The 27,827-nt window shown below is 52.3% G+C and overlaps 1 protein-coding gene and 4 pseudogenes across 3 annotated transcripts in view; all 5 read left to right on the top strand.

Annotated features, from left to right (window-relative positions):
- The first annotated feature begins 296 nt into the window (after positions 1 to 296).
- LOC136149560 (primary amine oxidase, lung isozyme-like) lies at positions 297 to 4,907 on the top strand (annotated as a pseudogene).
- A 4,369-nt stretch (positions 4,908 to 9,276) lies between these two features.
- Positions 9,277 to 12,444, top strand: LOC136150120 (amine oxidase [copper-containing] 3-like; annotated as a pseudogene).
- Positions 12,445 to 18,367: 5,923 nt separating this feature from the next.
- On the top strand, positions 18,368 to 22,808 carry LOC136150119 (primary amine oxidase, lung isozyme-like; annotated as a pseudogene).
- A 353-nt stretch (positions 22,809 to 23,161) lies between these two features.
- Positions 23,162 to 26,820, top strand: LOC136150118 (primary amine oxidase, liver isozyme-like; annotated as a pseudogene).
- A 296-nt stretch (positions 26,821 to 27,116) lies between these two features.
- LOC136149554 (primary amine oxidase, lung isozyme-like) overlaps positions 27,117 to 27,827 on the top strand; it is a 40,833-nt gene continuing 40,122 nt past the window's right edge. For all 3 annotated transcript variants that reach the window (XR_010659680.1, XM_065909908.1, XM_065909907.1), the window contains exon 1: positions 27,117 to 27,274. The gene's annotated coding sequence lies outside the window, so the exon portion shown is untranslated. The remainder of the gene's footprint in view (positions 27,275 to 27,827) is intronic.

Here is a 27,827-nt window from a genome sequence, read left to right as displayed (position 1 = left end):
AGGTTGGTCACAAAATGACCCGGATGTGGAATTTGCGTATCAAAATAGAGCAGGTTAAAAAAAAAAAAACAAAAAAAACAAAATAGAGCAGGTTGCAGAAGCAGCTAGTATCTGGAGAACCTGATCTTTCTGAGGTTGATTTCCCTGGTTTCACATGTGCCTAGATTTCTGTCTTTCTGCAGTGCCTACTTTGCTTAAGACCCACACACTGCACAAGTCTTCCTGACCTGATCTCTTCTGCTGTCCCACCGAATGCTGTCACCACCTCACACCCAACACCCTGACCTTGGCCAATACCTGCCCACGTGAGGTGTTTCAAGTTCTGTACCTTTGCACCTTCTGATACTTTTGACTGGGATGTACTGTCCCTTCTCCAGGCAAACATACTCTGTCTGCAAGGTCATCTAAGGTGGCTTCTGGGGAAAGTGATCTTGGACATGTCCAGGCTGGAAAGGAGTTTTCCCCAGGTCACCAGGGAAGCACGCCCATCTCTGGACCTTCAGTCTCTCCTGGTTCCCTCATACCTGGCTGCACAGAAGATGGTGTCTCCCTCACATCCCCTGCCTGATAATGGAGATGATTTTGCTCTCTGCATCTTCAGCATTCTGGAAACGGCTTTCCTGGGGATGAAGTTTGTGGACAGCTAGGTTAAGTTCACATCCAGGGCATTATGCACCCTGACATCTGATGTGGTCCCTCAGTTCTGCTCAAGGGGTGGGGGTCCCTCTAAACTGCAGCTTCCTACCCCCTCCAGCTTCTGACTGGCTTCACTCCCCTCAGGCTCCTCTCTAGTGACTCAGGGACCTCAGGACCTCCAAGATGTTGACCTGGCTCAGCTCTTCAGCCCCCCAGCTCCCTACAGGTCATTGGTGTTCAGGGCATGAGTCTCCAGTCTCCAATGCATGCCAGTAGGTTTCTGGTTGCTGCATGGGAGCCCCCATCAGAGAGCTTCGTGGACTAGAGGAAGGAAGATGGAATCTGGCTGGATGGCTGAACACAGGGCAGTTTTGCTTGCAGCCATGTAGCAAGGAGCAAGGTTCCATGAGAGAGTGGAAAAAGACCCATGAATTCTACCACTCCGTCCCTCCAGCTGCGTCTCCCATACCCATCCCTCCCCCGTTGTGAAGCTGAGTGTTTGATTTGAAACAGGATGACAGCGTCTGATATGGGCCACTTAAAGTTCAGGTTATAACCTCAGGTGCATCTTCTGAGCCTGGCCTGATTGCTGCCCCGCCCCAACCTTGAACCACTGCCAATCCTCATTCCTCAGCTGCTTTTCCTTAGTGTACATATAACGTATTGACCCAAAGCACAACTCAAAGGTAGGAATCTCCAGACACTGAGGGAGGCATTGTGCACCCATTTCTTCTGGTCTGTCCATCAAGCATGCTGCATTTCAAATCAAGAGTCTGAAGAGAGTCAGAGCTTTAGCAACGTTCATCTTCGTTTTTCTGTCCTTGTGGACTCCTCTGGTGATGAGCAGGGAGGAAGGTGGTACTGGGAGTGAGGAAGGAGTTGGGAAGCAATGCCATCCCAGCCTGCCTCCCCGCTGCCCCTCTGGATCCCCCAGTACACAGCACTGGATACAGCCTGACCAGAGCCAGCTGTTTGCAGACCTGAGCTGAGAAGAGCTGACAGCTGTGATGAGCTTCCTAACCCAGAAGCTAGGTCCAGGCCTGGTGGATACAGCCCAGGCCCGACCCTCAGACAACTGCATCTTCTCGGTAGAGCTGCGGCTGCCCCCCAAGGCGGCAGCCCTGGCCCACCTGGACAGGGGGAGCCCCCCACCTGCCCGGGAGGCACTAGCCATCGTCTTCTTTGGCGGACAACCCCAGCCCAATGTGACCGAGCTGGTGGTGGGACCCCTGCCCCAGCCCTCCTGCATGGGGGATGTGACCGTGGAGCGTCATGGGGGCCCCCTACCCTATTATCGACGCCCTGTGCTTCTCCGAGAGTACCTGGACATAGACCAGATGATCTTTGACAGAGAGCTGCCCCAGGCTGCTGGTGTCCTTCACCACTGCTGCTCCTACAAACAAGGAGGAAGGAACTTGGTGATGTCAGGTACAGCTCCCCGTGGCGTGCAGTCAGGGGACAGGACCACCTGGTTTGGCCTCTACTACAACATTTCAGGATCTGGGATCTACCTGCACCCTGTGGGGTTGGAGCTGCTGGTAGATCACAAGGCTCTGGACCCTGCCCAGTGGACCATCTAGAAGGTGTTCTTTCATGGCCACTACTATGAGAGTCTGGCCCAGCTGGAGGAGCAGTTTGAGGCTGGCCAGGTGAATGTGGTTGTGATCCCAGACAATGGCACAGGTGGGTCCTGGTCCCTGAAGTCCCAGGTGCCCCCGGGGCCGGCTCCCCCTCTACAGTTCCATCCTCAGGGACCCTGCTTCAGTGTGCAAGGCAGTCGAGTGGCCTCCTCATTGTGGACTTTCTCCTTTGGCCTCGGAGCTTTCAGTGGTCCTAGGATCTTTGACGTTCGATTCCAGGGAGAACGGCTGGCTTATGAGATCAGCCTGCAAGAGGTCCTGGTTGCCTATGGTGGGAATACCCCAGTAGGAATGGTGAGCCACTATATGGATCGAGGCTTTGGTATAGGCAAGTTCGCCACGCCCCTGACCCGCGGCGTTGACTGCCCCTATCTGGCCACCTATGTGGACTGGCACTTCCTTCTGGAGTCCCAAGCCCCCAGGACCCTACACGATGCCTTTTGTGTGTTTGAGCAGAACGAGGGCCTGCCCCTGAGGCGACACCACTCAGATGTGTTTTCTCACTATTTTGGGGGTCTTGTGGAGACAGTGCTGGTCTTAAGATCTGTGATGACCTTGTTCAACTATGACTATGTGTGGGATGTGATCTTTCACTCCAATGGGGCCATTACAGTCAAATTGCATGCCACGGGCTTCATCAACTCTGTGTTCCACTTTGGTGCTGCCAGACGCTATGGAAACCAGGTTCGGGAGAACACACTGGGCACTGTGCACACTCACAGTGCACACTACAAGGTGGATCTGGATGTGGGAGGTAAGACACCCTGGAGAGGTAAGGATTGCAGTAGAAGGGCCTGGAAGATGGGGGACATCTTTGGGTGAGAGATGGGAAGCAAGGGACACACTCAGTCTGGCCTTGTCTTTGGCTCCTACTCTGAAGCCAGGCACAGGCAGACTCCACAGGGGGCAGGGCAGCCACCTGACTAACTCTTGCTCCTCCCTTCTCCCCGCTCCATTCCCACAGGACTGGAGAACTGGGTCTGGGCTGAGGACATGGCTTTTGTCCCCACGGCGATACCCTGGAGCCCAGAGTACCAGACACAGAGGCTGCAGGTGACGCGGAAGCAGCTGGAGACAGAGGAGCAGGCCGCCTTCCCCCTGGGAGGGGCCTCCCCTCGCTATCTGTACCTGGCCAGCAAGCAGAACAACAAGTGGGGGCACCCTCGGGGCTACCGCATCCAGATGATCGGCGCCCCTGGGGATCCACTGCCCCAGAGCAGCCCTTTGGACAGAGCCGTCAGCTGGGGGAGGTGGATGGGGTGCATTGTTGGAGGGGTGAGTGTTGGGAGGGGCATTTGGGAACCCAATTCAAACTGTACATGAGGCGAGGTAAGAGCCCAAAACATATTTCCTGGTTATCAAAAGGCCCACAGCGAATACACACCACCCAAGTGGGAAAAGTCTTTTCCATTTTGGTGGGACCATGTTTTGAAATCGAAAGGGATGCACAGATAAACATCGAAAGGTGTTGGGCCACCCACTAGAGTGACATCGAGTGACTGTAGAGAGGGGAAACCTGAGATCCATGGGCTTGACTCCCTTCCATGATGATCAGGCAGCAGGACAGGGACAGTGACCATGGACCCCTGACCAGAGCATCTCTAGGTACCAGCTGGCTGTGACCCAGAGGAAGGAGATAGAGCCCAGCAGCTCCAGCATCTTCAATCAGAATGACCCCTGGACTCCCACCGTGGACTTTGCTGACTTCATCAACAATGAGACCATTGCTGGAAAGGTCAGCTGACTGTGGGAGATGAGGGAGTTGTAGGGGACACAGAGATCAGTCCCACCTTCTTTTGGGGTGGGGCCTTGAAACCGTGTGATCACCTGAAGGGTTAGAGCTGACTCCTGCTTCTGTGCTTTTGTGGATCTGCTCACTACTTGTGGAGGGAAGCTTCCTTTTCTGGGAGTTCATCTGCAGACCCTGGCTGAGGCTCCAGTCTTACCCTCAGTGGCAGCAGCTCTCTCAGTCTCTGCTTGTGGACTGAGTCCTTTAAGGGCCCCAGGACTCACAAGGGCTGGAATGATCACAGAAGACTACATCTATTATACCTACAAGTTCTCTGCTTCTGTCTTCACCACCAAAGGGTGAATTTCTAAATGTCAGCCTTTTCTGTCAGCCACACCCTGATGTCCCTCCTCCATTCTTCTACTCTCAGTTACAATTTGGGAACTCTCCCAGAGTTGAGGGAGGTGCTGAAGTAGCCTGTGGGTGTCATCATTTCTCTTGGGATGGGTAGGCTGATGACGATGTGATAGGAAATGTCAGAGATGGCAGCTGCAGCCTGGAATTGTGGAGGCTGGTGTTGCTCCTAATATGAAGTGGATTCTTTATGCTTTGACTTCTGGGCTACTATGAAAAAGCATATAGATGTTAAAACCCTCTTGAGTGATGGTGAACTCCCAAAGTGATCCTGTGGGAAGCAGAGTTGTCCTTAGCATCATCAGGGCTCGTGACCCTCTTTATTCCCCCGCTAGGACTTGGTGGCCTGGGTGAGAGCGGTTTCCTGCACATCCCACATACAGAGGACATTCCCAACACCGTGACAGTGGGGAACAGTGTGGGCTTCTTCCTGCGACCCTACAACTTCTTTGATGAGGACCCCTCCATCAATACTGCTGACTCCATCTACTTCTGGGAAGACCAGGATGCTGGGTCCTGTGAGGTCAACTCCCTGGCTTGCCTGCAGCAGGTTGCTGCCTGTGCCCCGGACCTCCCTGCCTTCTCCCACAGGGGCTTCTCCCCCTAGGTGTTCCCTGGGATGGGGAAGGTGGCTGGAGCCCCATAGCCAGGGAATGTGGGGAGAAGAAGGGCTGGGAGCTGGGGAGTCTGTGCCCTCGTCTTCCTCTTCACCCTCCAGGGTCCTTTCCCTTGCCTTCCCCTCCCTGCTGGGAGCATCCTGAGTCTCTGCTGCCTGAGACAGGGGCTTCTCAGCTCTGTGGATCCAAACCTGCTGGGTTCCTGTTGCAGAGAGGAGAGGAATGGCCCGTGGGGAGTCTGAAACGATTATTAAACCTTTCCAATCGCCTCCCGGTTTTGATGTGTTTTGCTTTGTTTTTTTCCTTTTGTCTGGTTTCCTGCACTCTCAAAGCTTTTTAGGCCATGTCAGGGCTCTCCTGAGACTCCCCAGCCCTCACATGGGAGGGGTGGATGGTGGCTCTCTAAGGGGGTGGCCGCCGACAGGATTCCTGCCAGGACTGTGAAACCAGAAGTTCAGCTGGAGGAGGCTCTTTGGCCCTTGTGTCCTCTCATCCTGGTCCTCCTTCTTCTGTTCCTTCTTGCCTTGCTTTCTTCAGTTCTTACCTATTCTTATATTTTGGTATTTACCTCCTGGACCTCAGTGGAGGTTCCTCAGCTCTCATTTTTCAACTCTGGTCTCCTTTTCTGACTCCAGGATTGTGGAAGTCATTTTTTTTTTTTTAATTTTTTATTGTTGTGGTTTTTGCCATACATTGACATGAATCAGCCATGGATCTACATGTGTTCCCCATCCTGATCCCCCCTCCCACCTCCCTCTCCATCCCATCCCTCTGGGTCTTCCCAGTGCACCAGCCCTGAGCACTTGTCTCATGCATCCAACCTGAGCTTGTGATCTGTTTCACCCTTGATAGTATACTTGTTTCAATGCTGTTCTCTCTGAACATCCCACCCTCGCCTCTGTGGAAGTCTTAAAATGCAAGGGACATCTAGCTTGAGACGACAGTGCCCATCTGTCTCCCTGTGTCTGGAGGCTGCCCCTTTCCCAGTTCTGGGACAGTGTGTCTGTATAGGCCTGTCTTGCATCCTCTTGCAGGGGTGGTCATGGAGACAGCAAGGGAAATGGGGAGTCATGGAAGGATTCTCAGCAAGGGAGTGCCAGGGGGAGAGTTTCCTTTGCCCCTCCTGCAGTGGGACCCCGTGTGTGAACCACTGGACCACCAGGGAAGTCCCAGAGCATCATTATATTTAATGTACACTTAACACTTAGGAAAGTCAGTTGCTGATTAAAGTAAAATCCTACCCAAAAATAGTTCCCTTGGTCCTTTGTGCACGATGGGATAATTGCTTAGATGATCCTTGTAAACTTTATACAGATGATGGTGGGATGGGAGAAAATGAAACCCCTAACAGCAACACAAAAAGGTTTCTTGGCTCCCCTGACAGCTTCTTTGACTGGATTTGGCAGTGAAAATGGCCAAATTTTCATTATTTCTACAGACTCTACCTGTTGTAAGGGAATCCCACCCCTGCTTGCCCCCTCCAGAAGTTTCTCTCTCAGTTATCCACTCCTCTCTCTTTAAATATTTTCCTTTTAATTGGCTCTTGACTGATCTCACTAAGTCAAATTGAAGACCCTGCCACTCCTGGGGGGTATCTTCCCTGGGTCTGTTCCTTCCAGGCGCCATCCTCCAAGGAGAGCTCTACATTTCCAGGAATAGCTTCCCCTCCCCCTGAGTCCCTCCTCATCCCATTCCCCTCCCTCTGCTGATGCAGAGACCACAGGCCTTTCCAGCTGCTACTCTGGACCTCTGGGTGGCATTGGTCCTCTCTGACTAGTCCCTACTGAAAACTCTCGCCTGTTGTGACCTCCTCACATGCTGACCCCTCCGAGGGCATGCCGGCTGCTTCTCAGGCTCCTGTGTTGGCTCCTTTCCTTCTGCTCCGCCAACCAGCCCAATCAGGCCCACACCTGAGTGTTTCCTGGCCTTTGGCCCCGGCCCTCCTCTCTCCCCTCTGCACAGTCCTCCATGGATGATCGCAGGCTCTCCTATCTTTAATGATTACTACTTGTTGTTCGACCTAAATCTCAATTTCTAGCCTAGAAGCTGTCCTCCCATTCCTGGAAACCCACAGAGACAATGGTCTCTTTTCTGGGCATCTATGCTGGGGCTTCCCAGGAGCACCTCAACCTCAAACTTATAGGTTTCCCCCTTAACCTTGCTGCTCTTCTTGTAGGTCCTTCTGATGAGGAAAGCCCCTCACTCACTTATCACCAGTTAGAGGAAATTCCTCGGTGGTCCAGAGGTTAGGGCTCCTCCCTTCTGCTGCAGCGGTCACGGGGTCCATGCATGGTTGGGGCACTAAGATCTTACAACTTTGCACTGTGGGACCAAAAAAAAAAAAGTCCATAAATTACCAACTCACTGAATGGAACTGTGTCTTTGTGTGGCCTAAGTCGCTGTGCTTTTTCTCACCCACCCACCCAGCCAATCAGACACCGAGTCCTGTCAACTCCACCCACCACATTGCTCAGACCCTCCCTTCCTCTTGTCCTCCAGGTCACTGGCCTCAGTCTGGCCCTTTGCCTCCCGTCCGGTGTCATGGTCCCTGTCTGTCCCACATCCAAGTCCTGCTCGGAACCACAGTCAGAGCCGTGTCCCCGGATTGCAGATCGGAGTGCAGTGACCTACGTGTCCTTCCGCTGCTAGACTGGGCCTCAGAGAGAAGCTCAGCTCAGTCACCACCTCCTGGGCCCCAGATCTCCAGTATGGAGATGGGCTCTGGGTCCGAGGAATCAACTCACGTTGAACATAGTCACAGAGGCTGGGGCCGATTTGTCCAAAGAGAAATAAGACCTAGTGGGGGAAACAGGACGTGTGATCCTGTCACCTAAGTAATTCTCCAAGAGACTCTTTTTGTATTAGGATGGCTGACACGATGATCGTGAAGCCTATGATGAAAGGAGATCAGAGGAGGCAATGTGTCAGCAGGACACAGAGATGATGGGCAGGGGGCACCTTCTTCTGTACCAATTCCTTCACCAGGTCCGGGAAAATCTCTACCTCCCGCTCCATGATCATTACCCACCTTCCCTAGGAGACCTGGGATACACAGCAGAGTGGTTGTTCTTGACCTCTGCTTGGTCACACTGGTTGGGATTACTTTTACCAAGCACAGGGAAAATATCCATCCTCTTGATCATGCGTTCTTACTAAGGAGAAGAGGCTATCACTTACAAAAGGATCCAGAATGAAGTTCGTGGCCTGGAAAGGCTGGCCTTGTGTCCAGGGCTGGGTGTGACCTTAGATTCTGCTCCTCTAATTACAAAGTCCGCATGAACTGTTTCAATTTCAGAGACTGGGGCTGAAGACCCTTGAGTGAGGTGCTTGCACTGGCACGTGGACAAATGTCTCCTCAAGCAACAGAATACTGGGAAACTTTAAGGCATTAAAAATACTGGCATGGACCAGCAGTTGAGGCGATCATGAACCATAAGATACAAAAAGAGCACAAGTGTACTGCCACTTCTGAGTTGCCAAAAGCAAAAGCAGTGTATTGGGCACAATCCCTGCCCACAGCACCACTAGCAGTTGGGCAGACCACCTAAGCCAGCCCTGGGGCCTGCTCAGCGGATCTGCCCCTGCTCTTACTCCATTGAAAGAACCAGTCCACGGAGGGCAAGCAAGAGAACCTGTGTTTTGTTCTTGCTCCTTCCTGCAGCAAATTGAGTACCAGGAAGGCCCTGGCTCAATTCCTCCTCTGGCCTCTTATCAATTCTACCGATGGAAATGTCCAGGGATGCAGCTTGGTAACAAAATGATCCATATATGGAATTTGCATATCAAAATAGAGCTGGTTGCAGAAGCAGCTGGTATCAGGAGAAACTGAACTTTCTGCAGTTGATTTCCCTGGTTCCACATGTTCCCAGATTTCTGTCTTTCTGCAGTGCCTACTTTGCTTAAGACCCACACACTGCACAAGCCTTCCTGACCTGATCTCTTCTGCTGTCCCACCGACTCCTGTCTCCACCTCACACCCAATATGCTGACCTTGGCCATTTCCTGCCCATGCCCAGGCTGTTTCAAGTTCTGTACCTTTGCACCTTCTGATCCTTTTGACTGGAAGGTACTGTCTATTCTCCTCCAGGCAACCCGCAAGGTCATCTAAGGAGCCTTTCAGAGGAAGTGGTCTTGGGCGTGTGCAGTTTGGAAAGGCTTCTCCCCCAGGTCCAAGGGAAGCACATCCCATCTCTGGGACCCTCAGGTCTTCTGGTCCTGTCAGGGCCTGGCTGCACAGAAGATGGTGTCTCCCTCACATCACCTGCCTGAGAATGGAGGTAGCTTTGTTCCCTGCCTCTGTCCCCACGGCGATACCCTGAGCCCTGAGCACCTGGTACAGAGGTTGCATGTTCCCGGAAGCAGCTGGTGACCGAGGAGCAGGCTGCCTTCCCCCTGAAGGGACCTCCCCTCGCCACCTGTACCTGGCCAGCAAGCAGAGCAACAAGTGGGGGCACCCTCGCGCAATAGCATCCAGACGGTCAGCTTTGCTGGGCAGCCACTGCCCCAGAATAGCTCCATGGAGAGAGTGGTCAGCTGATGAAGATGGGTGGTGTGTAGTGTTGGAGGAGGATGGATGAGATGAGAAGAGCAGGTGGCGAGGGGCAATTGGGAACCCAGTTCAAATTCTACATGAGGTGACATAAGAATACAAAACATTTCCTGGTTATCAAAAGGCCTACAGTAGATAAATGGTCCACTTGGAAGGCTAAAGCCCAGGCAGATAAATCTTTCCTGTTTTCCTAATGCTGTGAAATCCAAAGGGATCAACAGGAGAAGGACATGAAAAGATGTTGGGCTCAGATCAAAAAAAAGAAGATAAAGAAAAAGATAATTCAAGTACTGTATCTTTTTTAAAACAAAAAAAGGTGTTGGGCCACTCACTAGGTGGGATGTGGGATGTGCAAGAAACCGGCTGCACACTGGGGTGACGTCACAGTGATGGTGTGGATGAGTGGAGAAGCTGAGGTCCATGGGCTTGGCTCCCTTCCATGATGATCAGGCAGCAAGACAGGGACAGTGACCATGGACCCCTGACCAGAGCATCTCTAGGTACCAGCTGGTCGTGACCCAGAGGAAGGAGACAGAGCCCAGCAGCACCAGCATCTTCAATCAGAATGACCCCTGGACTCCCACCGTGGACTTTGCTGACTTCATCAACAATGAGACCATTGCTGGAAAGGTCAGCTGACTGCGGGAGATGAAGGAGGGGTGGAGGAACACAGAGATCAGCTCCATCTTCTCTTGGGGTGAGGGCCTGAAAACCCATGATCACCTGAAGGGTTAGAGCTGACTCCTGCTTCTGTGCTTTTGTGGGTCTGCTCATTACTTGTGGAGGGAAACTTCCTAAGTTGGGAGTTCATCTGCAGACCCTGGCTGAGGTTCCAGTCTTTCCTCGAGAGGCAGGAGCTCTCTCAGTCTCTGCTTGTGGACTGAGTCCTTTAAGGGCCCCAGGATTCAGAAGGGCTGGAATGACCAGGGAAGATCTCATCTCTTATCATAAAACTTCATTTCTGTCCTCACCACAAAAGGATTAATTTCCAAATGCTGAAATTTTCTGTCACCCAAACCTGATCTACCCTCCTCCATTCTCCTTCCTTCAGTTACAGTTTGGGAACTCTCCCAGAGTTGGGGGACGTGTTAAAATAGCCTGTGGGTGTCATCATTTCTCTTGGGATGGGTAGGTTGATGGCAATGTGATGGGAAATGTCAGAGATGGCAGCTGCATCCTGGGACATTGAGGATGGTTTTGCTCTTAATATGAAGTGGATTCTTTATGCTTTGACTTGTGGGCTACTATGAAAGAGCATTTAAAGTTTTAAAACCCTCTTGAGTGATGGTGGGCTCTCAAAGTGAATCCTGTGGGAGGCAGAGGTGTCCTTAGTAGCGCCAGGCCTCATGAACCTCTTTTTTCCCCTGCTAGGACTTGGTGGCCTGGGTGACAGCCAGTTTCCTGGACATCCCACATTCAGAGGACATTCCCAACACGGTGACAGTGCGGAATGGTGTGGGCTTCTTCCTGCGACCCTACAACTTCTTTGATGAGGACCCCTCCATCAATTTTGCTGATTCCATCTACTTCCAGAAAAACCAGGATGCTGGGTCTTGTGAAGTCAACTCCCTGAATTGCCTGCCCCAGGCTGTTTTCTGTGCTCCTGATCTCCCTGCCTTCTCCCACAGGGGCTTCTTCTACACCTAGGTGTTCCCCGGGACAGGGAATGTGACTGTGACTCCAGGGTCTGGGAGTGTGGGGAGAAGGCCAGGAACTGGGGAGCCTGAGCCCTCTTCTCTCTCCTCACACCCCAGGGTCCTCTCTCTCCATCGTCCTCCCTTGCTTACTGCCTCGCCAGGATCATCCTGAAGCTATGCTGCCTGAATCAGGGGCTTCTCAGCTCTGTTCACCCCAACCTGCTGGGTTCCTGTCACAGAGGAGAGGAATGGTCAGCCGAGAGTCTGGAGTCATGGTTACACCTTTCCAGAAGACTCTTCGGTTTGGTGTTTTTCATTTTCTTTTCTTTTGTCTTTGCTTTCTGCTTTCCCCAAATCATTTTAGGCCATGCCAGGTCTCTCCTGAGACTCCCCAGTCCTCACCTGGGAGGAGAGGATGGGGGCTGTCTCTGGGGATGGTTGCCTAGAGGCCCTGGGCAGGGTTCCTGGCAGGCTTGTGAATCCAGGAGTCCAGCTGGAAGGGGCTCTTTGGCCCATGTTTCCTCTCATCCCGGTCCTCCTTCTGTCTGTTCCTTCCTGCCTCACCTCCTCCTGCTCTTACCTATTCTTATAACCTGGGATTTACCTCCCGGCCCTGAGGGGATGTTCCTCAGCTCTCATTTTTCAGCTCTGGTCTCCTCTCCTGACTCTAGGCCTGTGGAAGTCAGAAAACACAAGGGACATCTAGCTTGAGAGGACCGTCCCCATCTGTCCCCCCGTGTCTGGGAGCTGCCCCTTCCCCCAGTCCTGGGGCAGGGTGTCTCCCCCATGGTTCTTTCTGCCCATTTGTATGGGCCCGTGTGGCATCCTCTTGCAGAGGATGGTCGTGGAGACAGCAGCAGCTCTGGTAGCACTGGAGGTGGCTCTGTGGGCGTGGTGGTGATGAGGAGGGGTCACTTTGTGCCAGGTGTGTGGTGTAACCAGTGTCCTCCGAACTTGGCAATCGCCAACTCGGGAGACTGGGTGAGCGCCAAGGGTGAGAAGCAGAAAGACCAGTCACACCATGCCATGGGGCCAGGGGCTGACCAATCACGTGTGAGCATGCAAATGAGCCAGGGCCTCTGGGGGTGGAGCCTCCCCCTCAGGCTGTCCCCACAGGATCCGGGGTCTCTCCACCAAAGTCCAGAGATTGGACATAATAGAACTGTCCTTCCCTAGAAGATTTGTTAAGTAGGTTCTAATACAGCTTGACAAAGCAGTACTCCACAGCTATAAAGCTATATCTTTGTATAGAAATAACTCTTCTGAAGAGCGCGGCAATGCACAGAATTGTAACCGGGCACCTCCGTTTGTGTTTTATTGGGGAGGTTCATAAAAATCCATATTTTCATATCTTATAGATGCATATTCTGAAGACACAGGTAACACTGGTTGCCTCTGTGAAGAGGAACCAGGAGGTAGGGACTTGGGACTGAAGAGACTTGATACTACATATCCTTTTGTACATTTTGAATTCTGAACCGTGTGACTGTATTATCTATTCATTTATTATTATTCAAAGAATAAATGGGGCTAAGTAGTTTCTGACTTCATTCTTTAAGGTAACTTGTCTTTTTCTTGCCTGGAAAATCCCATGGATGGAGGAGCCCGATAGGCTACAGTCCACAGGGTGGCAGAGTCGGACACAACTGAGCGGCTTCACTTTCAGGGTAGGTGAGGGTACTCTGCCCAGGGACTCAATTGTTTCAAGTGTTTGAGACCCAAAGAAATGGATGTGGCCTCTGTGATTACTCACTCAATCATGGCCAACTCTTTGTGACCCCATGGACTGTAGCCTACCAGGCTCCTCCATGGATGGAATTCTCCAGGTAAGAATGCTGGAGTGTATTGCCTTTTCCTTCCCCGGGAAATCTTCCTGACCCACAGAGAGAACCTGGGTCTGCTGCATTGCAGAGAGGTGTGGCCTCTGGTGACCCCTTTGCCTCTTCTTGCCTGTATATCTCCAAGAAAAAATGTTAAAGATCAAGAAATCTCTTTTGCCATCCCTTGCTCACTCTCCCTGTCTGCCTCACTTCAAAGAGGGGGAATGAGAGGCAATGGGGAGGGGTGGAAACCAAGGTAGGGCTGGGCATTGAGGGACAGGAAACAGATTTCAGATGCTGCTCAGCTTCTGACCTGAGGGAGACCATATCCAGGGAGCACAGAAGCTTCTGCTCCCTACTGTCCTGCTCTAGACCCAGGTTCACTTCTGGGACCACTTCATCCACTTCTGGTGGATGAAATTGAGCTGGACAGAAGCTATGTTCCAAAGAACGGGGAGAAAGCCCTCAGTTAGGAGAGAGGGCCAGTGCTAGGTGGGTGAATTTATAACATGACCTGACGTGATAGTCAGAGTGACAGAGGGCAGAAACAGAGGGAAAGATAGGCTAAAGACTGAGACAGGAGGAAAATCGATGCTGTGGCCGCTGTGGCTCTGATACTGACTTGATGCCTCTTCTTTCTCTGACTTGAGTCATTGAACTTCTCCATGACGCGCTTTTGCTGTTGTCTCCACCTCCTCTTTATTCCTTTTTATGGTCAGTTTCATAATAGTCAGTGGTGGAGGTAAAAGGAAGAAATAAATGCGGTGTCCACCCCTCCTCCACCCTGGTTGAATAACTTGCAAATCATTGCCTTGAGTCCCATATCCAGACCAAGGCTGTGAGTGTTTGCATGTGGTGAGTGTGCCTGGGAGTGTATTTGGATGCTTGCTTAGAGCTTTTTTTTAAAGTTTGTTGTCAAGGTTTTTTGTTTTGTTTTGTTAAATATTTTTCTTTCTTTCTTTCTTTCTTTGGCTGTGCTAGGTCTTAGCTGTAGCATGAAGGATCTTCACTCTTAGCTGTAGCATGTGAGTTCTAGTTCCCCAACCAGGGATCCAACCAAGGTCCCCTGCACTGGGAGCAGGGGTATGTTACCCACTGGACCATCTGAGAAGTCCCAGAGCATTGCTATCTTTAGGAGCATTTACCACCTGGCAGGTTCAGCTACTGATAAAGGTAAAATCCTAGCCAAAAATCAGTAGTAGTTTGTGTGGTGATGAGATATTAATAATTGTGTAGAAGATCCTTGCATACTTTATACAGTGTTTGGTGGGTTGGAAAAAGGGGATGCACGTAACCAAATAAAAAAGGTATATGAGGTCCTGCTGACAGCTTCTCTGATGAGACTTATCAGTGAGAATTGGTTACCCTCTCCAGTATTCTTGCCTGGAGAACCCGATGAACAGAGAAACTTGGCAGAGTACAGTCCATAGGGTTGAGATGAGTCGGACATAGCACAGCATATATCAGTGAGAATATTCTACACTATTCGTTTACTCTACAGCCTGTTTACTTGTTTTAAGTGAAAACCGACCCCTCCAGCTGCTCCCAAAAGGTTCTCTCTCAGTTATCCAACCCTCTCCCTGAACTTTATTTATTTTTTCTGTCTGAACTTTAAATCTCTCCCTTTTGACTGGCTCTTGACTCTCATCTCGTTAGGTCTCTGCCAGGACCCTGAATCTCCAGGACAGGGTCTTCCCTCAACTTGTGCCTCCCAGATGCTTTCCTCCAAGGAGAACTTTATATTTCCTTATCAGTTTCTGATCCCCAACCTGCCCCCAGGCCCCGCCCTAGACCCCCAGTTTCTCCTTATCCCACTCCCCTCTTTCTGCTGACGCAGAATGAAAGGCCCTTCCAGCTGCTACTTTCTGGACTTCTGGGTGGCATTGTTCCTTCTGACTAGTCCCTACTGAAAACTCTCACCTCTCAGGACCTCCTCACACTCTGACCCCTCAGAGGGCATGCCGCATGCTTCTTAGCCTCTTATGCCGGCTACTTTGCCTCGGCTCTGCTTACCAACCGGCTCAGCCCCACACACGGGCAATTTCTGGACTGTGGCCCTGGTCCTCCTCTCTCCCTTCTGCAGAGTCCTCTCTGGGTGATCTCAGGCTTCCTGTCTTTCTGCATCAGTTGCTCAGTCATGTCCAACTCTTTGCCACCCCAAAGACTGTACCAGCCAGGCTCCTCTGTTCATGGAATTCTCCAGGCAGGAATACTGGAGTGGGTGGTCATTTCTTCCTCTGGGGAATCTTCCCAACCCAGGCATCAAGCCCAGGTCTCACAAACCACAGGCAGATTCTTTATTTGAGCAATGACTATTGTTTGTTGTTTGACACAAATCTCTATTTCTATCCTAGAAGGTGCTCTCCGGGCGTTGAAACCTATGGACCCTATGGCCCTTCTCCCGGGCATCTGTGCTGGGGCATCTCAAAGGAACCTCACCTCAAATTTGTTGGATTCCTCCTTAAACTTGCTGCTCTTCTTGTAGGTCCTGCTTCTGAAGAAAGCCCCTCACCCTCCCAAGTCTCCCAATGGAAACTTGGTGTTCTTGTGTCACCAAAGAGTCTGTATCCTTTCTGACACCCTCGCAATCAGATAACGAGTCCTGTCCACACCACCGGCCACATTGCTCAGATTCCTCTTTTCTTCTCTGTCCTGAGGTCACCGGCCTCATCTGACCCTCTGCTTCCTGTCGATGTCCTCGCTTCTGTCTTTCACACACTCGGTGCTCTCTCAGCATTGAAGCCAGAGCTGTACCCCTGCAATGCAGATCACAGTACAGTGGCCTGGGCAAATGAAGGGGTTCCACTGGCCTCATGGGCACTCTGGGACAGCAGCCAGGCTCAGGAACTACGTTCTGGGGCCCAACCTGGGGACTGGGGATGGTACCTGGCTCCTAGGGATCGAGTCACCTTCAGCACATTTACACAGGCTGAGAACAAGTTTGTCCAAAGAGAAATAAGACTTACTGGAGGAAGCAGGATGTGTACCTCCTTTCCCCTGAGTAATTGTCCAACAGAAACACCTTTAAACAGTTGTTTAGGGTTTGTGATATAATGGTTGTGAAGCCTAGATGACATGAATTCAGAGGAAGCAATGTGACAGCAAGATGCTTCTAGAGAGGGTGGGCAGAGGGGGCACCTTCTTCTATATCAGTTCCTCCTCAAGGTCAGGCCAAAGCTCTCCCTCCCACTCCCTGATCATTACTCCCTCTCCTCAGGAGACCTGGGGATTCCCCACCAGAGTGGACATTCTTCATCTGTGATTGGTAACACTATTGGCATATAAAAAAGTGTTCCTATTGACAATGTGTTCTGAGCTGGAAGGAAACACCAACACTTATGAAAGGATCCATAATGAAGTTCCTGGGCTGGAAAGGCTTGCCATGGGGCCAGGGCCGGGTTTCACCTTCGATTCTGTCCCCCCTTTATTACAAAGTCCACATGAACCATTTCAAACTGAGACAGGCTAGGGCCTGAGACCCTGTACTGGAATGCTTGCACTTGGCACCTGAGCAAATATCTCCTTGAGCAACTGAATACAAAGAAACTGTAACAGACTAAAAATATCTGCAAGCACTGGGCAGCCCAGGCAATTATGATTAACGAGATACAAAAAAGACAGAAATGTATTGCTGCTTCTGAGGTGAAAGGAGAAGAACAGGTATTGGGCATGACCCCTGCACACAGCACCACCAAAGAGGTGGGCAGACCACCTAAGCCAGCCCTCAGTCCGCTCCACAGATCTGCCCCCACTCTGACTCCACTGAAGGGACCAGGCCACAGAGGGCAAGCAAGGGAACCTGTGTTTTGTTCTTGCTCCTTCCTGTAGCAGCCTGAGAACCAGTTAACTCTCACTTGATTTACTCCACTGGCCTCTTTATCAATTCTTTTGATACAAGAGTTCGAGGCCCCAGGTTGATCACAAAATGACCCGGATGTGGAATTTGCGTATCAAAATAGAGCTGGTTGCAGAGGCAGCTGGTGTCTGGAGAACCTGAATTTTCTGAGGTTGATTTCCCTGGTTTCACATGTGCCTAGATTTCTGTCTTTCTGCAGTGCCTACTTTGCTTAAGACCCACACACTGCACAAGCCTTCCTGACCTGATCTCTTCTGCTGTCCCACCGACTCCTGTCGCCACCTCACACCCAACACCCTGACCTTGGCCAATACCTGCCCACGTGAGGTGTTTCAAGTTCTGTACCCTTGCACCTTCTGATGCTTTTGGCTGGGACGTACTGTCCCTTTTCCTCCAGGCAAACATACTCTGTCTGCAAGGTCATCTAAGGTGGCTTCTGGGGAAAGTGGTCTTGGACATGTCCAGGCTGGAAAGGAGTTTCCCCCAGGTCACCAGGGAAGCACGTCCATCTCTGGACCTTCAGGCTCTCCTGGTTCCCTCATACCTGGCTGCACAGAAGATGGTGTCTCCCTCACATCCCCTGCCTGACAATGGAGATGGCTTTGCTCTCTCCATCTTTAGCATTCTGGAAAAGGCTTTCCTGGGGATAAAGTTTGTGGACAGCTAGGTTAAGTTCACATCCAGGGTATTATGCACCCTGACATCTGATGTGTTCCCTCAGTTCTGCTCAAGGGGTGGGGGTCCCTCTAAACTGCAGCTTCCTACCCCCTCCAGCTTCTGACTGGCTTCACTCCCCTCAGGCTCCTCTCTAATGACTCAGGGACCTCAGGACCTCCAAGATGTTGACCTGGCTCAGCTCTTCAGCCCCCCAGCTCCCTACAGGTCATTGGTGTTCAGGGCATGAATCTCCAGGCTCCTATACATGCCAGTAGGTTTCTGGTTGCTGCATGGGAGCCCCCATCAGAGACCTTCATGGACTAGAGGAAGGAAGATGGAATCTGGCTGGATGGCTGAACACAGGGCAGTTTTGCTTGCAGCCATGTAGCAAGGAGCAAGGTTCCATGAGAGAGTGAAAAAGATCCCCGGGACCCATTATTTCTCCCTCTTCCTCCCTCTAGCTGTGTCTCCCATACCCATCCCTGCCCTATTTTGTGAAGCTGAGTGTTTGATCTGAAACAGGAGGACAGAGGCTGCCAAGGGACATTTAAAATTCAGGTTATAACCCAAGCTGCATTTTCTGAGCCTGGCCTGATCACTGTCTTGCTCAACCTCCAACCACTGCCAATCCTCTTTCCTCAGCAGCTTGTCTTTAGGGTACATATGAGCATTGATCCAAAGCACAGCTCAAAGAAAGACAGGAACCCACACCCTCTAAAGGAGGCATTGTGCACCCAGTTTTGTTGGTCTGTCTGTCTATCTTGCATCTTGCGTTCTGAATCAAAAGCCTGAAGATAGCCAGAGCTTTAGGGATGTTCATTTTCATTTTTCTGTCCTTGTGAACTCCTCTGGTGATGAGCATGGAAGGTGGTACTGGGAGTGAGGAAGGAGTTGGGAAGCAATATCTTCCCAGTCTGCCTCCCTGTTGCCCATCCAGATCCCCCAGTGCCCAGTCCTGGACACACCCTGGCCAGAGCCAGCTGTTTGCAGACCTGAGCCAAGAAGAGCTGTCGACTCTTAGGAGATTCCTGACCCAGAATCTGGGTCCAGGCCTGGTGGATGCAGCCCAGGCCCGACCCTTAGACAATTGCCTCTTCTCGGTAGAGCTGCAGCTGCCCCCCAAGGCAGCAGCTCTGGCCCACCTGGACAGGGGGAACACCCCACCTGCCCGGGAGGCACTGGCCATCGTCTTCTTTGGCAGACAACCCCAGCCCAATGTGACTGAGCTGGTGGTAGGGCCACTGCCCCAGCCCTCCTACATGCGGGATGTGACCATGGAGCATCAATGGGGTCCCCTGCCCTACTAGCGATGCCCCTTGCTTCTCTGAGAGTTCCTGGACATAGACCAGATGATCTTCGACAGAGAGCTGCCCCAGGCTGCTGGTGTCCTCCACCACTGCTGCTCCTGAAATCAAGGAGGAGGGAACCTGGTGATCTTGACCACAGCTCCCCGTATCATGCAGTCAGGGGACAAGGCCACCTGGTTTGGCTTCTACTATAATATTTAAGGATCTAGGATCTACCTGCACCCTATTGGGTTGGAGCTGCTGGTAGATCACAAGGCTCTGGACCCTGCCCAGTGGACCATCCAGAAGGTGTTCTTTCAAGGCCACTAGTATGAGAGTCTGACCCAGCTGGAGGAGCAGTTTGAGGCTGGCCAGGTGATTGTGGTTGTGATCCCAGACAATGGCACAGGTGGGTCCTAGTCCCAAAGTCCCAGTTGTCCCCGGGTCCGACTCCACCTCTGCAGTTCCATCCTCAGGGCCCCCACTTCAGTGTCCAGGGCAGTCGAGTGGCCTCCTCATTGTGGACTTTCTCCCTTGTCCTCGGAGCTTTCAGTGGTCCTAGGATTTTTGACCTTCGATTCCAAGGAGAACGACTGGCTTATGAGATCAGCCTGCATGAGGCCCTGCTTGTCTATGGTGGGAATACGCCAGTAGGAATGGTAAACCACCATATGGATTGAAGCTTTGGTATGTGCAAGTTAGCCACACCACTGACCCGCAGCGTCGACTGCCCCTATCTGGGCACCTATGTGGACTGGCACTTCCTTCTGGAGTCCCAAGCCCCCAGGACCCTACATGATGCCTTTTGTGTGTTTGAGCAGAACAAGGGCCTGCCCCTGAGGCGACACCACTCAGATGTGTTTTCACACTATTTTGGGGGTCTTGTGGAGACAGTGTTGGTCTTCAGGTCTGTGTCGGCTTTGCTCAACTATGACTATGTGTGGGATGTGATCTTTCACTCCAATGGGGTCATTACAGCCAAATTGCATGCCACGGGCTTCATCAACTCCGTGTTCCACTTTGGTGCTGCCAGACGCTATGGAAACCAGGTTCGGGAGAACACACTGGGCACTGTGCACACTCACAGTGCACACTACAAGGTGGATCTGGATGTGGGAGGTAAGACACCCTGGAGAGGTAAGGATTGCAGTAGGGGGGCCTGGAAGATGGGGGACATCTTTGGGTGAGAGATGGGAAGCAAGGGACACACTCAGTCTGGCCTTGTCTTTGGCTCCTACTCTGAAGCCAGGCACAGGCAGACTCCACAGGGGGCAGGGCAGCTGCTTGACCAACTCTCGCTCCTCGCTTCCCCCCAGACTCCTCTTCGAATGCACTGGAGAACTGGGTCTGGGCTGAGCTAATGGCTTTTATCTACATGGCGGTAACTTGGAGCCCCAAGCACCAGACACAGAGGCTGCAGGTGATAGAGAAGCAGCTGGAGATGGAGGAGCAGGCTGCCTTCCCCCTGGGAGGGGCCTCCCCTCACCACCTGTACCAAGGCAGTGAGTGTTTACGAGTGGATAGTGTGTGTGTGAGTGTTCGTGGATGCTCGCTCACAGCTTTGATGTGGAAAAGGGACTATGGTTGTGTCTCTCTACAGCTGGTCTAGGGATGACACCCCTGGCCCAGGCCTCAGTGGACATGTAGATCATAAGTTGATCAGACCAGCTGAGATCAGGAGGCCTGTAATGTGGACCTCCAGCCCCCCCCACCCCACTAACTCTCTCCTTAAAACCTTTTAGCTGGCTGGATTGATAGCCTCGGACTCAGTGTCAAGCCAAAGGAGGGAAGAGTAACCCAGGATGTCAGGTTCTGAAAGAACTCCTATCCCCATGGGCATAATCTTTTGGGCTTGGGCCCATTACCCTTGAGGACCTGAATTAGGGGACACCCAAGGTGTCCTTACAGGAGGGGCATAACTGGGATTCCAGGAAAGGGAACACAGGCAAACCCTGTGAGCAGCAGAAGCTGTGCCCTCCTGCCTTGGCTCTCCTCCTGAGCCCCTAGGCAGGGCTCCCTCTGCGAGTGCAGGATAGGATTCCCACATGCGTCCAACAAAGACTTCCCCAGTGTGCCAGGCACCTTGGGAGGCACCAGGGTACTTTATGGAGTAAGACACAATGTCATCCCCAGGGGTGACAGGGGCAAGTCAAGAGGCAAGCATCAGGGAGTTTTCCAGGGGAGGTGTGAGGAGGACAAAGCAGGGGTTCCTAACCCGGACTTAGGGACTGCAGAAGGCTTCCTGAGGGACGTGATGTCTGAGCTGATGCATAGAGCTGGCCACAGGAGAAGGAACTGAGTAGTGACAAGTTTCCAGGAAGGGAGAACAACATGTTCAAAGGCCAGGAAGTGACAAGGTAACACCGTCCAAGTCCCCAAGTTCACTGACAGGTGTGTGGGCTGAGAGCAGAGCCTGGAGGGCTGCAGGGACAGAGAAGGCAGGTGCTTGCAGTCCATGGTTACCCCAAGGGAAACGGGGAGCCATGGAAGGATTCTCAGCAAGGGAGTGCCAGGGGAAAGTTTCCTTTGCCCCTCCTGCAGTGGGGTCCCGTGTGCGAACCACTGGACCACCAGGGAAGTCCCAGAGCATCACTATTTTATTTTATTTTTTCAATTATTTTTATTAGTTGGAGGCTAATTACTTCGCAACATTGCAGTGGGTTTTGTCGTACATTGACATGAATCAGCCATGGAGTTACATGTATTCCCCATCCCGATCCCGCCTCCCACCTCCCCCCCAGAGCATCACTATTTTAACGAAGACTTAACACTTGGGGGGGGGCTTCCCTGGTGGCTCAGACGGTAAAGTGTCTTCCTGCAGTGTGGAAGACTTGGGTTCGATCCCTGGGTCGGGAAGATCCCCTGGAGAAGGAAATGGCAACCCACTCCAGTACTCTTGCCTGGAAAATTCCATGGACTGAGGAGCCTGGTAGGCTGCAGTCCATGGGGTGGCAAAGAGTTTGACACGACTGAGCGACTTCACTTTCACTTTCTTTAACACTTGGGAAGGTCAGTGTTTGATTAAAGTAAAATTCTACCCAAAAATAGTTCCCTTGGTCCTTTGTGTGCTGATGGGATAATTGCTTAGATGATCCTTGTAAACTTTATACAGATGATGATGAAATGGGAGAAAATTAAACCCCTAATAAAAAAAAGTTTCTTGGCTCTCCCTGACAGCTTCTTTGACTGGATTTGGCAGTGAAAATGGGTTCATTATTTCTACAGACTCTTTACCTGTTTTAAGGGAAATCCACCCCTACTAGCCCTCCCCAGAAGGGGGTCCTCTCGCTAAGTCAATGCCAGCACCCTGCCTCTCCTGCGGGGTGTCTTCCCTGGGTCTGTTCCTTTCAGGCGCCATCCTCCAAGGAGAGCTCTCCCTTTCTCAGCTTCCCTTCCCCCCGAGTCCCTCTTCATTCCATTTCCATCCCTCTGCTGATGCAGAAGCCACAGGCCCTTCCAGTTGCTACTTTCTGGACCTCTGCATGGCATTGGTCCTCTCTGAGTAATCCCTAATGAAAACTCTCAAGTGTCATGACCTCCTCACATGCTCACCCTTCCAAGGGCATGCCAGATGCTTCTCGGGCTCCTGTGTTGGCTCCTTTCCTTCTGCTCCTCCAACCAGCCCAATCAGGCCCACACCTGAGCGTTTTCTGGCCTTTGGCCCCGGCCCTCCTCTCTCCCCTCTGCACAGTCCTCCATAGATGATCGCAGGCTCTCCTATCTTTAATGATTACTACTTGTTGTTCGACCTAAATCTCAATTTCTAGCCTAGAAGCTGTTCTCCCATTCCTGGAAACCCACAGAGACAATGGTCTCTTTTCTGGGCATCTATGCTGGGGCTTCCCAGGAGCACCTCAACCTCAAACTTATAGGTTTCCCCCTTAACCTTGCTGCTCTTCTTGTAGGTCCTTCTGATGAGGAAAGCCCCTCACTCACTTATCACCAGTTAGAGGAAATTCCTCAGTGATCCAGAGGTTAGGGCTCCTCCCTTCTGCTGCAGTGGTCACGGGGTCCATGCATGGTTGGGGCACTAAGATCTTACAACTTGCACTGTGGGACCAAAAAAAGAAAAGTCCATAAATTAACAAGTCACCGAATGGAACTGTGTCTTTGTGTGGCCTGTCACTGTGCTTTTTCTCACCCACCCACCCAGCCAATCAGACACCGAGTCCTGTCAACTCCACCCACCACATTGCTCAGACCCTCCCTTCCTCTTGTCCTCCAGGTCACTGGCCTCAGTCTGGCCCTTTGCCTCCCGTCCGGTGTCATGGTCTCTGTCTGTCCCACATCCAAGCCCTGCTCAGAACCACAGTCAGAGCCATGTCCCCAGATTGCAGATCGGAGTGCAGTGACCTACGTGTCCTTCCGCTGCTGGACCGGGCCTCAGAGAGAAGCTCAGGTCAGTCACCGCCTCCTGGGGCCCAGATCTGGGGGCTGGACATGGGCTCTGGGTCCCAGGAATCAACTCACTTTGAGCATATCCACAGAGTATGGGGCCAAGCGTGTCCAAAGGGAAATAAGTCCCGGGGATAGGATTGGGGGGGGCTTGGGGGGGACAACATGTGGTCCTGTCTCATGAGTAATTCTCCAAATGAGACTCCTTTTTTGTTTTAGGATGGCTGACACGATGATTGTGAAGCCTACGATGAAATGACATCAGAGGAAGCGATGTGTCAGCAGGACACTTAGAGAAGATGGGCAGGGGGCACTTTCTTCTGTACCAACTCCTCCACCAGGTCAGGCAAAATCTCTCCCTCCTGCTCCCTGATCATTACCCACCTTCCCTAGGAGACCTGGGATACCCCAGCAGAGTGGCTGTTCTTGACCTCTGCTTGGTCACACTGGTTGGGATAACTTTTACCAGGCACAGGGAAAGCATTATCCATCCTCTTGATGGTGCGTTCTTACCGAGAAGAAAAGGCTATCACTTACAAAAGGATCCAGAATGAAGTTCGTGGCCTAGAAAGGCTGGCCTTGTGTCCAGGGCTGGGTGTGACCTTAGATTCTGCTCCTCTAATTACGAAGTCCGCATGAACTGTTTCAATTTCAGAGACTGGGGCTGAAGACCCTTGAGTGGGGTGCTTGCACTGGCACATGGACAAGTGTTTCCTCAAGCCGCGGAACACAGAGAAACTATAAGACATTAAAGATACTGGCATGGACCAGCAGTTGGAGCTATCATGAACCGTAAGATACAAAAAGAGCACAAGTGTACTGCCACTTCTGAGTTGCCAAAAGCAAAAGCAGTGTATTGGGCACAATCCCTGCCCACAGCACCACTAGCAGTTGGGCAGACCACCTAGGCCAGGCCTGGGGGCCCGCTCAGCGGATCTGCCCCTGCTCTTACTCCACTGAAGGAACCAGTCTACAGAGGGCAAGCAAGGGAACCTGTGTTTTGTTCTTCTCCTTCCTGCAGCAAATTGAGTACCAGGAAGGCCCTGGCTCAATTCCTCCTCTGGCCTCTTATCAATTCCAGCGATGGAAGTGTCCAGGGACGCAGCTTGGTAACAAAATGATCCATATATGGAATTTGCATATCAAAATAGAGCTGGTTGCAGAAGCAGCTGGTATCAGGAGAACCTGAACTTTCTGCAGTTGATTCCCCTGGTTCCACATGTTCCCAGATTTCTGTCTTTCTGCAGTGCCTACTTTGCTTAAGACCCACACACTGCACAAGCCTTCCTGACCTGATCTCTTCTGCTGTCCCACCGACTCCTGTCTCCACCTCACACCCAATATGCTGACCTTGACCATTTCCTGCCCATGCCCAGGTTGTTTCAAGTTCTGTACCTTTCCAGCTTCTGACCCTTTTGGCTGGAAAGTACTGTCCATTCTCTTCCAGGTGACCTGCAAGGTCATCTAAGGAGCCTTTCGGGGGAAGTGGTCTTGGGCGTGTGCAGTTTGGAAAGGCTTCTCCCCCAAGTCCCCAGGGAAGCACGTCCCATCTCTGGGACCCTCAGGTCTTCTGGTCCTGTCAGGGCCTGGCTGCACAGAAGATGGTATCTCCCCCACATCACCTGCCTGAGAATGGAGTTAGCTTTGCTCTCTGCCTCTGCAGTATTCTGGAAAGGGTTTCCCGGGGATGAGGGTTATGGACATTAGGTTAAATTCACAGCCAGGGTTCCAGACACCGTGACCTGTGATGGTCCATCAGCCCTGCTCATGGGGTAAGGAGGGGGTCATTCTTACACTGACTGTTCCCCCCACTGCAAGCTCCCCTCCAGTGACTCAGGGAGCTCAGGGCCTCCAAGATGTTGAACCGGCTCAGCCCTTCAGTCCCTCAGCTCCCTACAGGTGCTTTGTGTTCTCAGCATGATTCTCCAGGCTCCTGTGGGTGCCTGTAAAATTCTGGTTGATGGGGGAGCAGAGGACAGTGATAAGGGCTTCTCAACTAGAGGAAGGAAGGAGCAGATCCTCTGGAGTGTTGTGCTCAGGTGTGTTTTGCTTACAGGCATGCAGCCAGGTGAAAGTTTGGGCCTGGAACAGGAAGGAAGAGCCCAAGGACAGTCCCTTTCTGTCCCTGCCACATCTCCCTCTTCTCACTCCAGCTGTGTACTCAAACCCAGCCCTCCCCAACTTTGTGCTCCAACCTTGAACCTGAGTGTTTGATTTGGAACAGGAAGACAGAGGCTGACATGGGCCACTTAAAAAGCAGATTCCTACCTCAGCCCCATTTGGCGAACTGAGTTATCCACTGCCCCCACCCCACCCTCCACTCCCTGCGAACCCTCTGTTCTTGGCTGCTTGTCTTGAATGTACCCATCATGCCATCTCCCAGAAGCACCACCCAGAGCCAGGAACTTCGAGACACTAAGGAGGCAGTGTACACCCAGTTCTGTCTGTCCATGTGTCTATCTTGCATGCTGCATTCTGATTCAAGAGCCTGAAGAGTCAGGAGTTTTAGTGATGCTCATCTTCAATTTTCTGTCCTTGTGGGCTCTTCTGGTGATGGGCAGGAAGGAAGGTGGTTCTGGGAGTGAGGAGCAAGCTGGGAAGCAACATCATCCCAGCCTGCCTCTCCGCTGCCCCTCTGGATCCCCCAGTGTCCAGCCCTGGTCACAACCTGACCAGAGCCAGCTGTTTGCAGACCTGAGCCGAGAAGAGGTGATGGCTGTGACGTCTTTCATGAGCTCGAAACTGGGGCTAGACTTGGTGGGTGCAGCCCAGGTCCAACCCTCAGACAATTGTGTCCTCTCGGTAGAACTGCAGCTGCCCCCCAAGGCTGCAGCCCTGGCCCACCTAGACAAGGGGAGCCCCCCACCTGCCCAGGAGGCACTGGCCATCGTCTTCTTTGGTGGACAACCCCAGCCCAATGTGACTGAGCTGGTAGTGGGGCCGCTGCCCCATCCGTCCTACATGCGGGATGTGACCGTGGAGCGTCATGGGGGCCCCCTGCCCTATCACCGACGCCCTGGTCCCTGGACATAGACCAGATGATGTTAGTGCTGGTGTTCTCCAGCACAGCAGCAGTCCTGCTGCTCCTATGCCCAATGAGGACAGAAACTGTTGACTCAGCTCCCCATGGTGTGCAGTCAGGGGACAGGTCCACCTGGTTTGGCCTCTACTATAACATCAGAAAAGGTAGGTCTTAGCAGCACCCTGTGGGGCTGGCGCTGCTAGTAGACCACAAGGCTCTGGACCCTGCCCAGTGGACCATCCAGAAGGTGTTCTTTCAGGGTTGCTACTATGAAAGTCTGGCCCAGTTGGAGGTGCAGTTTTAAGCTGGCCAGGTGAATATGGTGGTGATCCCTGACAATGGCACAGGTGAGTCCTGGTCCCTGAGGTCCCAGATGCCCCGGGTCCAAATTCACCTCTGCAGTTCCATCCTCAGGGCCCCTGCTCACTGTCCAGAGCAATCAAGTGGCCTCCTCATGTGGACTTTCTCCTTTGGCCTCAGAGCTTTCAGTGGTCCTAGGATTTTGATGTTCGATTCCAAAGAACGATGTGGGCTTCTTTCTGCCACCCTACAACTTCTTTGACTAGGAGCCCTCCATCAATTCTTCTGACTCTGTCAATTCCAGGAAGTCCAGGATGGTGGGTCCAACAAAGTCAACTCCCTGGCTTTCCTGCCTAAGGCTCCTGCCTGTGCCCCTGATCTCCCTGCCTTCTCCCACGGGGGCTTCTTCCAAAACTAGGTGTCCCCTGGGATGGGGAATGTGACTGTGACTCCAGGGTCTGGGAGTGTGGGGAGAAGGCCAGGAACTGGGGAGCCTGAACCCTCTTCTCTCTCCTCACACCCCAGGGTCCTCTCTCTCCATCGTCCTCCCTTGCTTACCGCCTCGCCAGGATCATCCTGAAGCTATGCTGCCTGAATCAGGGGCTTCTCAGCTCCCTGCACCCCAACCTGCTGGGTTCCTGTCACAGAGGAGAGGAATGGTCAGCCGAGAGGCTGGAGTCATGGTTACACCTTTCCAGAAGACTCTTTGGTTTGGTGTTTTTCATTTTCTTTTCTTTTGTCTTTGCTTTCTGCTTTCCCCAAATCATTTTAGGCCATGCCAGGTCTCTCCTGAGACTCCCCAGTCCTCACCTGGGAGGAGAGGATGGGGGCTGTCTCTGGGGATGGTTGCCTAGAGGCCCTGGGCAGGGTTCCTGGCAGGCTTGTGAATCCAGGAGTCCAGCTGGAAGGGGCTCTTTGGCCCATGTTTCCTCTCATCCTGGTCCTCCTTCTGTCTGTTCCTTCCTGCCTCACCTCCTCCTGCTCTTACCTATTCTTATAACCTGGGATTTACCTCCCGGCCCTGAGGGGATGTTCCTCAGCTCTCATTTTTCAGCTCTGGTCTCCTCTCCTGACTCTAGGCCTGTGGAAGTCAGAAAACGCAAGGGACATCTAGCTTGAGAGGACCGTCCCCATCTGTCCCCCCGTGTCTGGGAGCTGCCCCTTCCCCCAGTCCTGGGGCAGGGTGTCTCCCCCATGGTTCTTTCTGCCCATTTGTATGGGCCCGTGTGGCATCCTCTTGCAGAGGATGGTCGTGGAGACAGCAGCAGC

This window comes from Muntiacus reevesi, chromosome 18, assembly GCF_963930625.1.
Source record: "Muntiacus reevesi chromosome 18, mMunRee1.1, whole genome shotgun sequence".
Taxonomy (NCBI): Eukaryota; Metazoa; Chordata; class Mammalia; order Artiodactyla; family Cervidae; genus Muntiacus; species Muntiacus reevesi.
Note: the sequence above shows the minus strand (reverse complement) of the source record. Positions and strands in the feature narration are given on the sequence as shown.